Below are 12,542 nucleotides of genomic sequence, written 5' to 3'. Positions count from 1 at the left end.
CATTTTTGCTTGAAATTATAATCTAATCATCTAAAATGATGTTTCATAATTTGATTATATAGATATAATATATAGAAAATATTGTCTAGGAAATAATTAAATTATTTGAAATGATCAGTAAATCTAATAATTAAGTACAAGTTTTTCTTTTTAAAAACTTATGAGTTTAAATATTAAGAAGACTAAAATATACATTTATAAATTTTATAAATCTAATCAAAATGTCTAAACAAAATTATTTCTTGATTAATAATTTGCAATAACACAAATTGCTTTCCTATGAAAACTGACATCCATGTATCCTTCTTCCACAAGAGTACTTTCCTTTCTCCATTTCTTAATCCATAGTTTATAATGCAACATGTTGTCACTACTCATCATCAGCCAAATGTCTTCATTATCATTTCATATTATAAAAACATATGGACATCTAATGATGACTCATATTTATAATGTTTTAGGTAATGTCACACCAATTGAAATGATATTGTATCAATGTATTTAAAAATGTAATATGTCTCTTTTAAAAAATTATAGAGATTAGAATATAAACATCTTTATAAACAAAATATTTAAACAAAATTATTTATTTATCAATCATACAAAATCACAATAAATTACACATGGAAAAGAAAAGAAATACATTTCTTTCTATGAGTAAAAACAAATTAAATCAATTTGAAATAAGAAATAATTAAACTAGCAATTGTCCCAAAAGGTACAAAGAGAGGCCGATAGGATTATTAAATTGAAATTGTTGAATTTTTCTAGAAGAGATAATTGGTCTGTGGAAAACCTTGTTATCTTGCACTGAATCATTGTGCAATTACTTTTCTTTAGATGTTTTGTTTATATCTAGATTACAAGGTACACATTGAATGTCTTATTTCATTTTAGAGTAAGTTAATTACCCAAAATGAAGAGGTTAAGTTAATACCCAAAATCAAGAAACCTCTATAGATGGCCAAGCATATACGAAGAATACATCTCATTCATATGCAATACCAAATCCATCTTTTCTTTTCTCTGAGTAAAATTTCAAAAGCATGAACACATGCCATTTCATATGCACAATAAACCCAACTTCTGAAATTTCAATGCTTGGATGCATCCCATTCATATGCTACAATAAACCCATATTTTCCTTAAATTTCAATCCATAAACGCATCCATTCATGAGCCATAACAGAACCACAAAAAACAAAACCCCCTGACCCGTTAATACATTATCTACTCAGAGAGAGGTAAGATGAAAGGACAGCACTGTCTACGGATCCTCCATGTCTCTGAAGGAGATGAGGAGCGTCCCGTGACCCATTGATGCATTGTCTTCTCAGGAGTGCGAGGTAAGACTAAAGAAAATCACTAGCTACGGATGTTTCATGTCTCCATAAGGCCTTTGATAAATCTTCATTTATTTTGTAAATACAATAATTTGATTGCATTTTAACACTGTAAATACTAAAAATGAGCTTATAAAGAGCAGATAATCAAGAAGGAAATGCTTCAATCACAAACTGGAAATCAGGGATGATGATTATTTTATAACGACCGAATCCACCTAATAAAATCTTCTTCCATTCTTTCTATGTTCTTTCCTTCCCACCAGAGCAGTGCGCCACCATTCCTAGATCAAATACTAGAACTAAATTAGGATCCACAACCGGCTTCTGTTTCTGGCCACCATTATTATTATCACCACCTCTGTGATTAGAGTCCAGTGCCACTACGTCAACAATAATGAGCTTCCCCGTCTCCGGGATCGCCTTCCTGCATCTCTTCAGTATCTTGATACAGTCTTCGTCGCCCCAGGCATGCATGATCCACTGATGACATCGCACAAACAAATTGTATAGTCAAAACGTGCTCTCAGCTCATTCTAATTGAATTACATGACAGCTCAGCAAGTTCAAGACTTACCTTCATGAATATGGCGTCTGCAGAGGGCATGGTTTAAATGGTGTCTCACTAGAGGAAAATGAGTGAATAAATTTCACTCCCACAACAAACAACAGGACTCACAGAATGCATCTGAGTAAAGTAATCACCCTCCTGAAAGGAATTTTGAGGTGGCGATTGCTAACTGATATTCTGTGTATGAATTTTGACAATATTAACTGGCACTGACCATGTATCCTAACAATGAAAATTTGAAAATGGATTCAAATAGAGAGGAGATCAGGAGGGTGGGCAGCACCGGCTTGTTGGGGGGATTCATCTCCTTCTGAAGCAGGTAGGGGATTTTCAGAAGGTTTGATCTTTGGAATTTCACTGGGCATCTGAACAACCTCTCTCATGGTAGCCTCTCTACGCTATTTTCTTCAACACATGCCATTGCCACACAGAAAACGTGGATAACGTCGTGCAAAGGAACTGAAGACAGCCTCTCGTCCAAAATGTTTGAAACTCCTTCCTTGGTTGAGTTAAGTCATCTTGTTTACCCATTGAACAATATCTACACCATCTCCAAACTCCCCCACCGGCCTTCTACCAGTGACTAGTTCCATCAGCACTACTCCAAAGCTATAAACATCACTCTTTTCATCCACTTTCAGTGTGTATGCATATTCAGAAAAAATAACACAAGAAAAATACTGTATGAGAACTTACATATAAGCATTCGATCCATCAACAACCTTCATCTAATTGATTCTCTTCAGAGAAACAGAGGGCAGGGAAATTTCACATTGAAATAATATTAAACGCAAGAAGATAAGCTTGATTGTTTACCTGGAGCAATGCAACCATAGGAACCTGCAATGGAAGACATACATTCCGAAGCCCCAGAATCCTGCAAAAACTTTACAAGGCCGAAATCGGCTACATGGGCCTCAAAATTGGAATCCAAGAGAATGTTGTTGGACTTTACATCATGGTGTATTATAATCGGGCTGCAATCATGGTGTAAATAGCAGAGCCCTTTAGCTCCCTCAACAACAATCTTGTATCTGGTAGCCCATTGTAAATGCCCACCTTTCTTCCCATGCAGTAACTCTCCCAGGCTTCCGTTTGGCATGTACTCGTAAACAAGCAGATTGATTTCTTGATTTGAGCAAAACCCCAACAGTCTCACTATATGGCGATGTCGAATCTTGCCCAAAGTCTGAATCTCTACAGCAAAACCATGGTCGTGAGAAGACCCTCTTCCAATCCCAGGCAACCTCTTCACTGCAAATTCCTCACTGCTCCGCATCGAACCCTTGTACACAACCCCTGCTCCTCCCTTTCCAATAATATTTTCCTCTTTCAAACACTCCAAGACATCTTCACAGGTGAAGTCCAGCCTCTGGAATGCTGTTAGCTTCCAGGATCTTGAAGCATTGCTTTTCTTCAAAGCCCCGGCTTTGATGACGGCAGCAGAGGCAAAAACCAGTGAGCATAATAGCAAACCTATGACCAGAACCAGCTTTACAGTGGAAGAAATCAAAGAACCCTTAACATGAGCATGCGGCGAATTGGGCTGAACTGTGCAAGGTCCCAGATACAGCCCACACAATCCAGGGTTCCCAACGAAGGAAGTTGCATTGAAGAAAGTGAATTGGCCACCATTCGGTACAACAACAGACTATATATGTACATGTTAAAATATATATGTATGTTGAAAAACTATAAAAACATGCATATATCTAACCAATATAAAGTTATAAACCCTTCAGAATTGTATAGCACCTCAAATCATGGTAAGGGAGAGAACAAACAGCGATGGCAATTGCACTTTTGTTGGACTTGTACTAGATGGAAATATAAAATTCCATTTTTCAACTTGATACACAGGAAAATCCCATTTATATTTTATTTCTAATTTGTTTATAAATCAAAGTCTCTATGCCTGTGGTAAGTAGGCTCTATGATCTTCATAGCAAAGCTACTCCTGGTTGTTTGCAAATCAAACTATGCTTTATATAAATATAAATTACTGAAAACCACAAATACAAGTTGATGATATATCCATCATCTTCTGCCAAACCTGCACCAAATACAGTGATTACCAATATAACCACATTTAAAGTTGTGGTTGATGTGATAACCATGTTTGATTAGCCAGACATGGAAGTTTGAAGTCTGTGCACAATACTTCCAACCAGAAATATGAATTGTCCTCAGTGAGTTCAACGGATAAGTTGAAATATAATAGAACTTCTATAAGCTAGCCTCAATACATGGCATTCTATAAAGACATTGAGCCATGGATACATAATATACTGGGGATCCACCTCTCTATGAAGAAGCTGAATGTTCCTTGACCTCCTCAATCATCCTCAAAACCTGCCTTATTGTTGGCCTTCTTTGACCTCCTCAATCATCTTCAAAACCTGCCTCATTGTTGGCCTTCTTTCTGGAGCTGGAGCTATACAGGCAACTGTTAGATCTAGAAGTATTATTAACTTATCCTCAGGGCAGTCAGTGGAAGAGACAACCATCAATAACACCCGATTCAAGTTCTTCTGCTAGAACATAATGAACCCATTTTTGTAGATCCATGGCTTCTCCATTGAGGATGGACTGCAATGGGATCTTGCCTGTAAGAAGCTCAAGTAACAGTACTCCAAAACTGTAGACATCTGCTTTGGGTCCCATTCTCTTGTTATATTTGAGGCATTCAGGAGCCTTGTAGACTAATAGGGTTGTGTCCTCAGCTTGCTCGGTGTCAAACACGGTAAGGCCATAGTCTGTAATACAAGCTTCAAAATCCCCTCCTAGTAGAACATTGTTAGATTTGAGGTTACCATGAATTAATCTGGATGCTTGATGCAGGTGGACCAAGCCACGGGCTACATCTTCAACAATCTTGAAGCAGGACGTCCAGTGCAGAGGCTTCCCCTTTGATTTTGAGCCTGAGAAACCAGTCAGATTACATAAATCAGACATGGAATTCCACATACAAAGTTGTCTCTTTGAATTAGATGATATTATATAATTATATAAACCCTGTGTAATTCAATGATCCCCGTTAGTTTTGCATGCAATCCTTATTGAAAGGGTAACTCTTCAAAAAGTTAGCCTTGACAAGTCTTACTGGCTTGGTCCTGACTAGAAGTTTAATCCCCCTTAACCAGTTAAGGTTGTGCCAGTGAAGACTTTCTGGGTTGATTGTGACATAACAAGCAGTCCATTTCCTTGGAGAATTGCATATGCTGAGTTTAGACAACCATCTTGGGCCATTATAAACCTCTCTTCTCAGTTCATCACCTCAAATTATGTTTTCTGGTGATTTTCTGGAAACACCTATATTCATTGTAGTTTCATATCAGTTTTCTAAATATGTGGTCTGAAAGTCATGTTATTAGAAAAGGATGACTTATGACAACACCATATAGGGTTTCAGATTTGAGACTTCTGCGAGATGAGTTCTGTTGATAAATTGTCTTGGGATCCATTGCATAGTGTTATTAGTGTTATTCTTTTTCCTTCGACCTTTGGAACCAACATATGTGTCTCATCCTGATGATGATCGAAACATCGAAGAAAGAGTAAAACCCTATGCAATGGATCTGGAAACAATTTATCAACCATATGGGGTTTCAACATATTGGCAACGGTTTAAATCCTGAGAATCAGTATTCGGACTACAAGCAAGCTGAGGGTGGGGGGTGATTTTGAGCTTTATTTGATTAACTAGTTACAAACCAATTTTTTTAAATTCACTGCAAGTTTGTATTATTTAATTAAATTGTCTATATACGAAATTGGAATTTTGATATCAGAGACCCCCAGTAACCAAACTAAGTTAATGGGACTGGAATATCTCTGGTAGACTTCGAAGGGAAAAGAAAATAAAATAAACAAGCAAGTCCAAATGATACCCAGAAAGAAAGCCATAGAGAACCCTTCAGGTATAAATGAAACCTAGAAAGAGAGCCATAGAGATTGCCAAATGGTCAAGGGAATGGGATACAAAGAGGTCCAAACCCCAGCTCCTGAGGACAAATAATCTGTTAATATCTGTGATGTGTATTGTGACCTTGAGTTTGTTATGATCTAAGGGTTCTCAGAGCACAGAGGGAGACTCCTAAGGTACTTATTTTTATCCAGAGTCTATTTGTATGCTGGTCTATTCAATGCCGAGCTTGTATATTCAACACAATTGCAACTCGTCAACATGGATTGCAAGCAATAGTAAATATCTTGGGTTCAAATAGATGAGAGCAATGTTCAAACCCCATGGAAGACATGAGTGGCTATCAGGCTAAGAAACAAAAACCATGGACCAAATAAAAATGCTCTACTTCTATTTTGACAGCTTGAAGAGAAGGCATTTAGAAGGAATTATGCACATACCGTGTATGAGAGAAAACAGGCTTCCATTGGGAAAGTGATCATAGACAAGAAGCCTCTCCTCCTTGTCCTAGAAATAAGCTCTCAGAGAAACTATATTCTGGTGTCGAAGCTTACCCACCATCTCCATATGCCTCTCAAATTCATCCCTAGTCATCTTGTTAGAATTCTTCAATCTCTTCACAGTTACAGTCGTTTTGTTCTCCATCAGAGCCTTATAAGTAGTCCCCAGTGTGCCTCTACCCATAATTTCAGCAGATGCGCGGAGCAGATCCTCCAAAGTGTACATCTGAGCTTCCCCACCGCAGAACATAAGAACCCCACTTTGTTGTTGCTCATACTGAAGGCTCTTAGCATCAGTATTAGCATAATACAGATCAGAACCAGTTTCCTCGATCGAAAGCTTCTCACCTGCAACGTTTTCAGCCTCATCCCCAGGTTTCTGCAGTCTGTACCTCTTACCATAAAAGCTAATAAGGAACAACATGGCAATCACCCCAACAATGGATCCCGCAACAATTCCTGCTATTTTTCCCCGATTTAGCCTTTCATGCCTCTTAACAGTTGGCCTAAAAGATTGCTCCATTGGCAAGCTTGTAATAATAGGACTTGGAGAAGGGGTCACTACTGCATTAAGCACGCAGGGCCTGGGCAATGGGCTCCCACAGAGCCAGGATTTCCTGCGAACGAAGAAGCATTGAACATAGCCAGAACTGTAGTAGCCGGTATTCTTCCATAGAGCTGGTTATTAGAGACATTGAATACTTTCATGCCAGACTGATTAAAACTCCTTCCTTGGTTGAGTTAAGTCATCTTGTTTACCCATTGAACAATATCTACACCATCTCCAAACTCCCCCACTGGCCTTCTACCAGTGACTAGTTCCAGCAGCACTACTCCAAAGCTATAAACATCACTCTTTTCATCCACTTTCAGCGTGTATGCATATTCTGAAAAAATAACACAAGAAAAATACTGTATGAGAACTTACATATAAGCATTCGATCCATCAACAGCCTTCATCTAATTGATTCTCTTCAGAGAAACAGAGGGCATGGAAATTTCACATTGAAATAATATTAAACGCAAGGAGATAAGCTTGATTGTTTACCTGGAGCAATGCAACCATAGGAACCTGCAATGGAAGACATACATTCCGAAGCCCCAGAATCCTGCAAAAACTTTGCAAGGCCGAAATCGGTTACATGGGCCTCAAAATTGGAATCCAAGAGAATGTTGTTGGACTTTACATCATGGTGTATTATAATCGGGCTGCAATCATGGTGTAAATAGCAGAGCCCTTTAGCTCCCTCAACAGCAATCTTGTATATGGTAGCCCATTGTAAATGCCCACCTTTCTTCCTATGCAGTAACTCTCCCAGGCTTCCGTTTGGCATGTACTCGTAAACAAGCAGATTGATTTCTTGATTTGAGCAAAACCCAACAGTCTCACTATATGGCGATGTCGAATCTTGCCCAAAGTCTGAATCTCTACAGCAAAACCATGGTCGTGAGAAGACCCTATTCCAATCCCAGGCAACCTCTTCACTGCAAATTCCTCACTGCTCCGCATCGAACCCTTGTACACAACCCCTGCTCCTCCCTTTCCAATAATATTTTCCTCTTTCAAACACTCCAAGACATCTTCACAGGTGAAGTCGAGCCTCTGGAATGCTGTTAGCTTCCAGGATCTTGAAGCATTGCTTTTCTTCAAAGCCCTGGCTTTGATGACGGCAGCAGAGGCAAAAACTAGTGAGCATAATAGCAAACGTATGACCAGAATCAGCTTTACAGTGGAAGAAATCAAAGAACCCTTAACATGAGCATGCGGCGAATTGGGCTGAACTGTGCAAGGTCCCAGATACAGCCCACACAATCTAGGGTTCCCAACGAAGGAAGTTACATTGAAGAAAGTGAGCTGGCCACCATTTGGTACAACAGCAAACAAATTATTGTAGGAGAAATCCACAGAAGTCAAGCTCTGCATCTGCTCTAATTCATTAGGAATGCTTCCAGAGAAATGATTCCACGAGATATTCAGATAATTAAGGATGCCCAGACTGGTGATTGTGGAAGGAATTGGGCCACTCAGATTATTCCTACTCAAATCTATATATGATAAAAGCTTGCATTAGCTTATCCCATCTGGGATTTTCCCCGAGAATCTATTGTTACTGAAATCCAACTTGCTCAGTTGTCTCAGTTCATTAATCTCAGTAGGAATAGGTCCTGTGAATTCATTTCCATTAAGCAAAATCTTTGTTAAACCAACGAACTTACCTATAGTCCGAGGTAGGGGTCCGCTGAGCATATTAAGAAAACCTTGGGCAGAAACCTCTTTAATTAGTAAAATTTAAGGTTATTACTACACCGGGTGGGAATCGAGCTTGTGACCTTCATCGGAGGGCCCGAAAAAGATTCTGTTCTAAGCTTCTTGAAAGTCGCATTGGAAAGCCCGGCATGATCGCTGCTTCTCTTCTATTTAGTAGTGCACTCTCTACCTTCATCAACCTGCAGAAGCATCAATAGATATAAATAAAGACACGAAAAATGCAAGAAAATAGTAAGAAAGCAGATAATACGGTGATGACTTACAACATTCTTCTGCAAATTATTATTGTTCGAAGATGATATTAAATAATGACAAGAGATTTGCAGGACCCCAAGGTTGCTCCAGAGATTCAGCACCTTGAGGTTCGACAGGTCGCCGATGGAATCGGGGATTCCACCATGGAGCCTGTTATGGAACAGATTCAGGAGCGTGAGCGAGACCAGGTTCTTGAATTCTTCCGGGATTTGTCCAGTCAGCTCATTGAATGAAAGATCCAACGACTTGAGGTTTCTCAGATTGCCGAGCTGGGGAGGAATGGGGCCTGACAGGACGTTCAAGAAGAGGAAGAGCGAGTCGAGCGAGCTCAGATTGCCTAGCTCCGCGGGAATCGAACCCGTGAGCCCGCAAACTGAGGCGGGATCTCGCAGGAATAATTGTTGTAGTGGCTGATGAAGAGGTATCGCAGCTCGGCGAGTTTGCCGAGCTCCGGCGGCAAGTTACCGGTGAGGCCATTTCCGTTGAGGCCCAGGTAATGGAGACTCGTCAGGTTTCCGTAGCAAGCAGGAATCGAACCCTAGAAATAATTTCCGCCGAGGTGGAGGTACCGGAGTCTGGCCAGTGACGCAACTTCCATAGGCAAGGGGTGGAACCCAAATTTCACGCAACATGTCACCTTAAATGCCCAACCTTCCTCTTCAAATCGCGTTTCGCTGGACCCAAATTTCACGCCACGTGTCGACCTGACAATGAAAAGGACGACGAAACTCTGTTTCAAAGGAAGGCCTATCGGCCTAATTATTTGAAATGGCTAGTAAATCTAGTAATTAAAAGCGAGTTTTTCATCTTTAAAAATTTCCAAATTTAAAACTTAAAAAAGTAGAATATATATTTATAAATTTTAATAATCTAATCAAAATGTTTAAACAAAATTCTTTGTTAATTAATCATATACAATAATACACTTAGAAACTGAAATCCATGTATCCTTCTTCCATAATACTTCTTTCCATTTTCTATTTCTTACTCCATAGTTTATAATGCAACATGTTGTCATTACCCCTTAGCATGAACCAAATGCCTTCATTATCATTTCTTATTATAACAAAATATGTACACTTAATGAATGTTCATATTTATACTGTTTTAGATAAGGTTAATGGTGTCAAAGCATTTGAAATGATGTACATTTAATGAATGCTCATACTTATAATGTTTTAAGTAAGGTTAATGGTGTCAAACCATTTGAAATGATATTATATAAATGAATTTGTAAAAGTTACTTTTTTTTAGTTACTAGAATGAAAATATTAACATCTTTATAAAGATGTTTCTTTTAAAAAGTTATTAAAGATCCCAATATAAACATTTTTTATAAACAAAACATCTAATTTTTTTATTTATAAATCAATTATACAAAATCAAAATGAACTACATAAAATTTCAATCGATTTTAAAATTCAAATCCAACGCCATCAAAATTGAACATGACTTTCAAAAAGTGCCTTCAATTCAAATTCAACACCATCAAACTTGAACATCAAACCTGAGACTTTCGAAAACTGCTTTCCAGTGAAAATTGGCATCCATGTATCCTCCTCCTGGACAACCACTTTCCATTACCCATTCCTTAGTACTGTCACTGCCCCTTAGCAAGAACCAAATGTCTTCATTGCCATCTCCTACTACAACAAAATCTGTGCCCTCAGATGATTCGATCATATTTATAATGTTATCTGTAACGCTAATGGTGTCTATCATTGTCCACGTCCTTACCACTTGATTGAACTTCCACAGGTCTATATCAACATGGGGTACTATGGGAAGCCTCCCATATATAGAGTTACGTTCTCCCTTCACCCTCCCCACCAATATCAATTCATAATCTAAAGGTCCTGACATATAAGGTACTACTGTGGGTAATGAAACATTAGAGTAACATTTTTCACCAAAGCATTTTGAGTCAATTGTTGTAGGTATATGCAAAGTAGATACCCTCCTCACTCTAACATAGGGGATATTATCATCATTATTGACTGCATCATTACAAAAATATTCTAAATATCAACAGGTAGCTGACAAACAAACAATAACATTACCACGACGATAACTCCACAATGGGGATGGAAAAGTCTCTGAAAGAATGACCTCGTCATCTTCAAAGAGACTAATCTTCTTTACTGTCCATACTTGCGTCTTGGAATTATATCGAGCAAGGCAAAGAAAGTCTTGACAATTACCAAACAGATAAACTCTAAAATGTCCTGTATTCATCTCTCTTTCCATTTGTGCTGTTCCATGGACAATGAGGCAGCTGAGAAGTTCAATATGGTTGCAGTTGTGTGGATAAATGTTTGGCAACCTCTTGCACTGGGTAGTGAGAGGATTGACAACGTACAAAGTCAAGTCAGATCGGGCCACTAGAAATAAACCATCACAGCTGGCTTTGATGCCTAGGGTTTTCATTCCCAGATTTTCCCAATCACAAGGGACTTTGATTGGAAACCAGCGTTTTGATATCAAGCTAAAACCCCACATATCTAAATTATGGTTGTTAATCACAATGCAGGCCTCGGTTCTGTTATACTTACTTTGAAAATGTTTGGAATTATAAACAGTAGCCCGGTCATCATATACCAATCGAGAAGTTGCCATATCTGCTAGACGAAGTCTTGAAAAAATATTCTCCAGCACGTCTGACGGAAGAAAAATGGATTCACCATCTTCTTTATTTACTCTCTGGACAACAACTTTACTATCTTTACTTGTTGTACCTCTACAAAGCCTTTTTCTGCTGAGCCGAAGACAAATCTCCTCAAAGGAAGGGCCTGTAGGAATCTGATAATAGCGGTAAAACCCTTGAATGAGATGACTCATTGGAATATTTTCACTGAAGCAAATGACTGCTTTTCTCCATTCGGGCGTGTAGACTGAAACAAATTTCTGAATCCCTATGAACAATTTTCTTTTGCCCAGACGTTTCTCTTCTTCTTCTCTTTGCTTTGAAAGCATGTTTTCAATCCTTTGGAAGATTGAATCCACCTTCGAAGCCTCTTCTTGGCATCTGCTCTCCATATTAAGACCTGTAAAAGCGCAAATATGGATCGCGAAAGCGATGCCGCGTGAAATGTTGAAGACAGACCCGAAACAAAGAATGGCCGAAGAATTACCGCAGTCTAACACACGGAAGGCTCGCTGTGAGAGGGTAGACTGGTGTTAAATAGGGTTTGGTATCTCTTGTCGGTCAATAGTGAGGTGTTCGGAGTTTAGGGTTTGGTCTTCGGCTTTACCATTGACCTGCATTCATCGATGTTAGCAGGGGTGGAATTTGACGGGCATTTTGCCCGTCATAAGCCTTTTTAAACGTATTTGACGGCTGGAATTTGTCCATGCCCGTTTTGACTGACGTGCCCAGAAGAGTTAAAAACATTTTTTTGACGTTTCGAATTTTTTCCAAAACGTTCTTATACCTAGGTATAGTTCTGTTTCCTTATAATATGGCTATTTCTTATCATCCTCACGTCACCTCACGTCCTAGGTATAGTTTCTGTTATCTAACAGCCTGATTTCAAGAGGGCGGAGGCTGTCAAATTAGCATGTGGGAGCAGCCAATGGCAATAGCCATTTTTTCTCAGTCAGAGATTTAGTTTTTTTTGTAGAGAATGGGCAATTCCCTTTTAGCCGAAGATTTTTTCTCTGGGAAAATTTGGAATCTTTC

General features: G+C 38.8%; 1 pseudogene; it reads right to left on the bottom strand.

Moving 5' to 3' along the window:
• Positions 1-1,926: 1,926 nt before the first annotated feature.
• LOC149242177 (uncharacterized) lies at positions 1,927-12,215 on the bottom strand (annotated as a pseudogene).
• Positions 12,216-12,542: the final 327 nt, after the last annotated feature.

This window comes from Pinus tabuliformis, chromosome 8 (genome assembly GCF_031772625.1).
Source record: "Pinus tabuliformis cultivar Carrire ecotype Pingquan chromosome 8, CPIR1, whole genome shotgun sequence".
Taxonomy (NCBI): Eukaryota; Viridiplantae; Streptophyta; class Pinopsida; order Pinales; family Pinaceae; genus Pinus; species Pinus tabuliformis.
The sequence above is the reverse complement of the archived record's forward strand: the minus strand, read 5'-3'. Positions and strand labels throughout refer to the sequence as shown.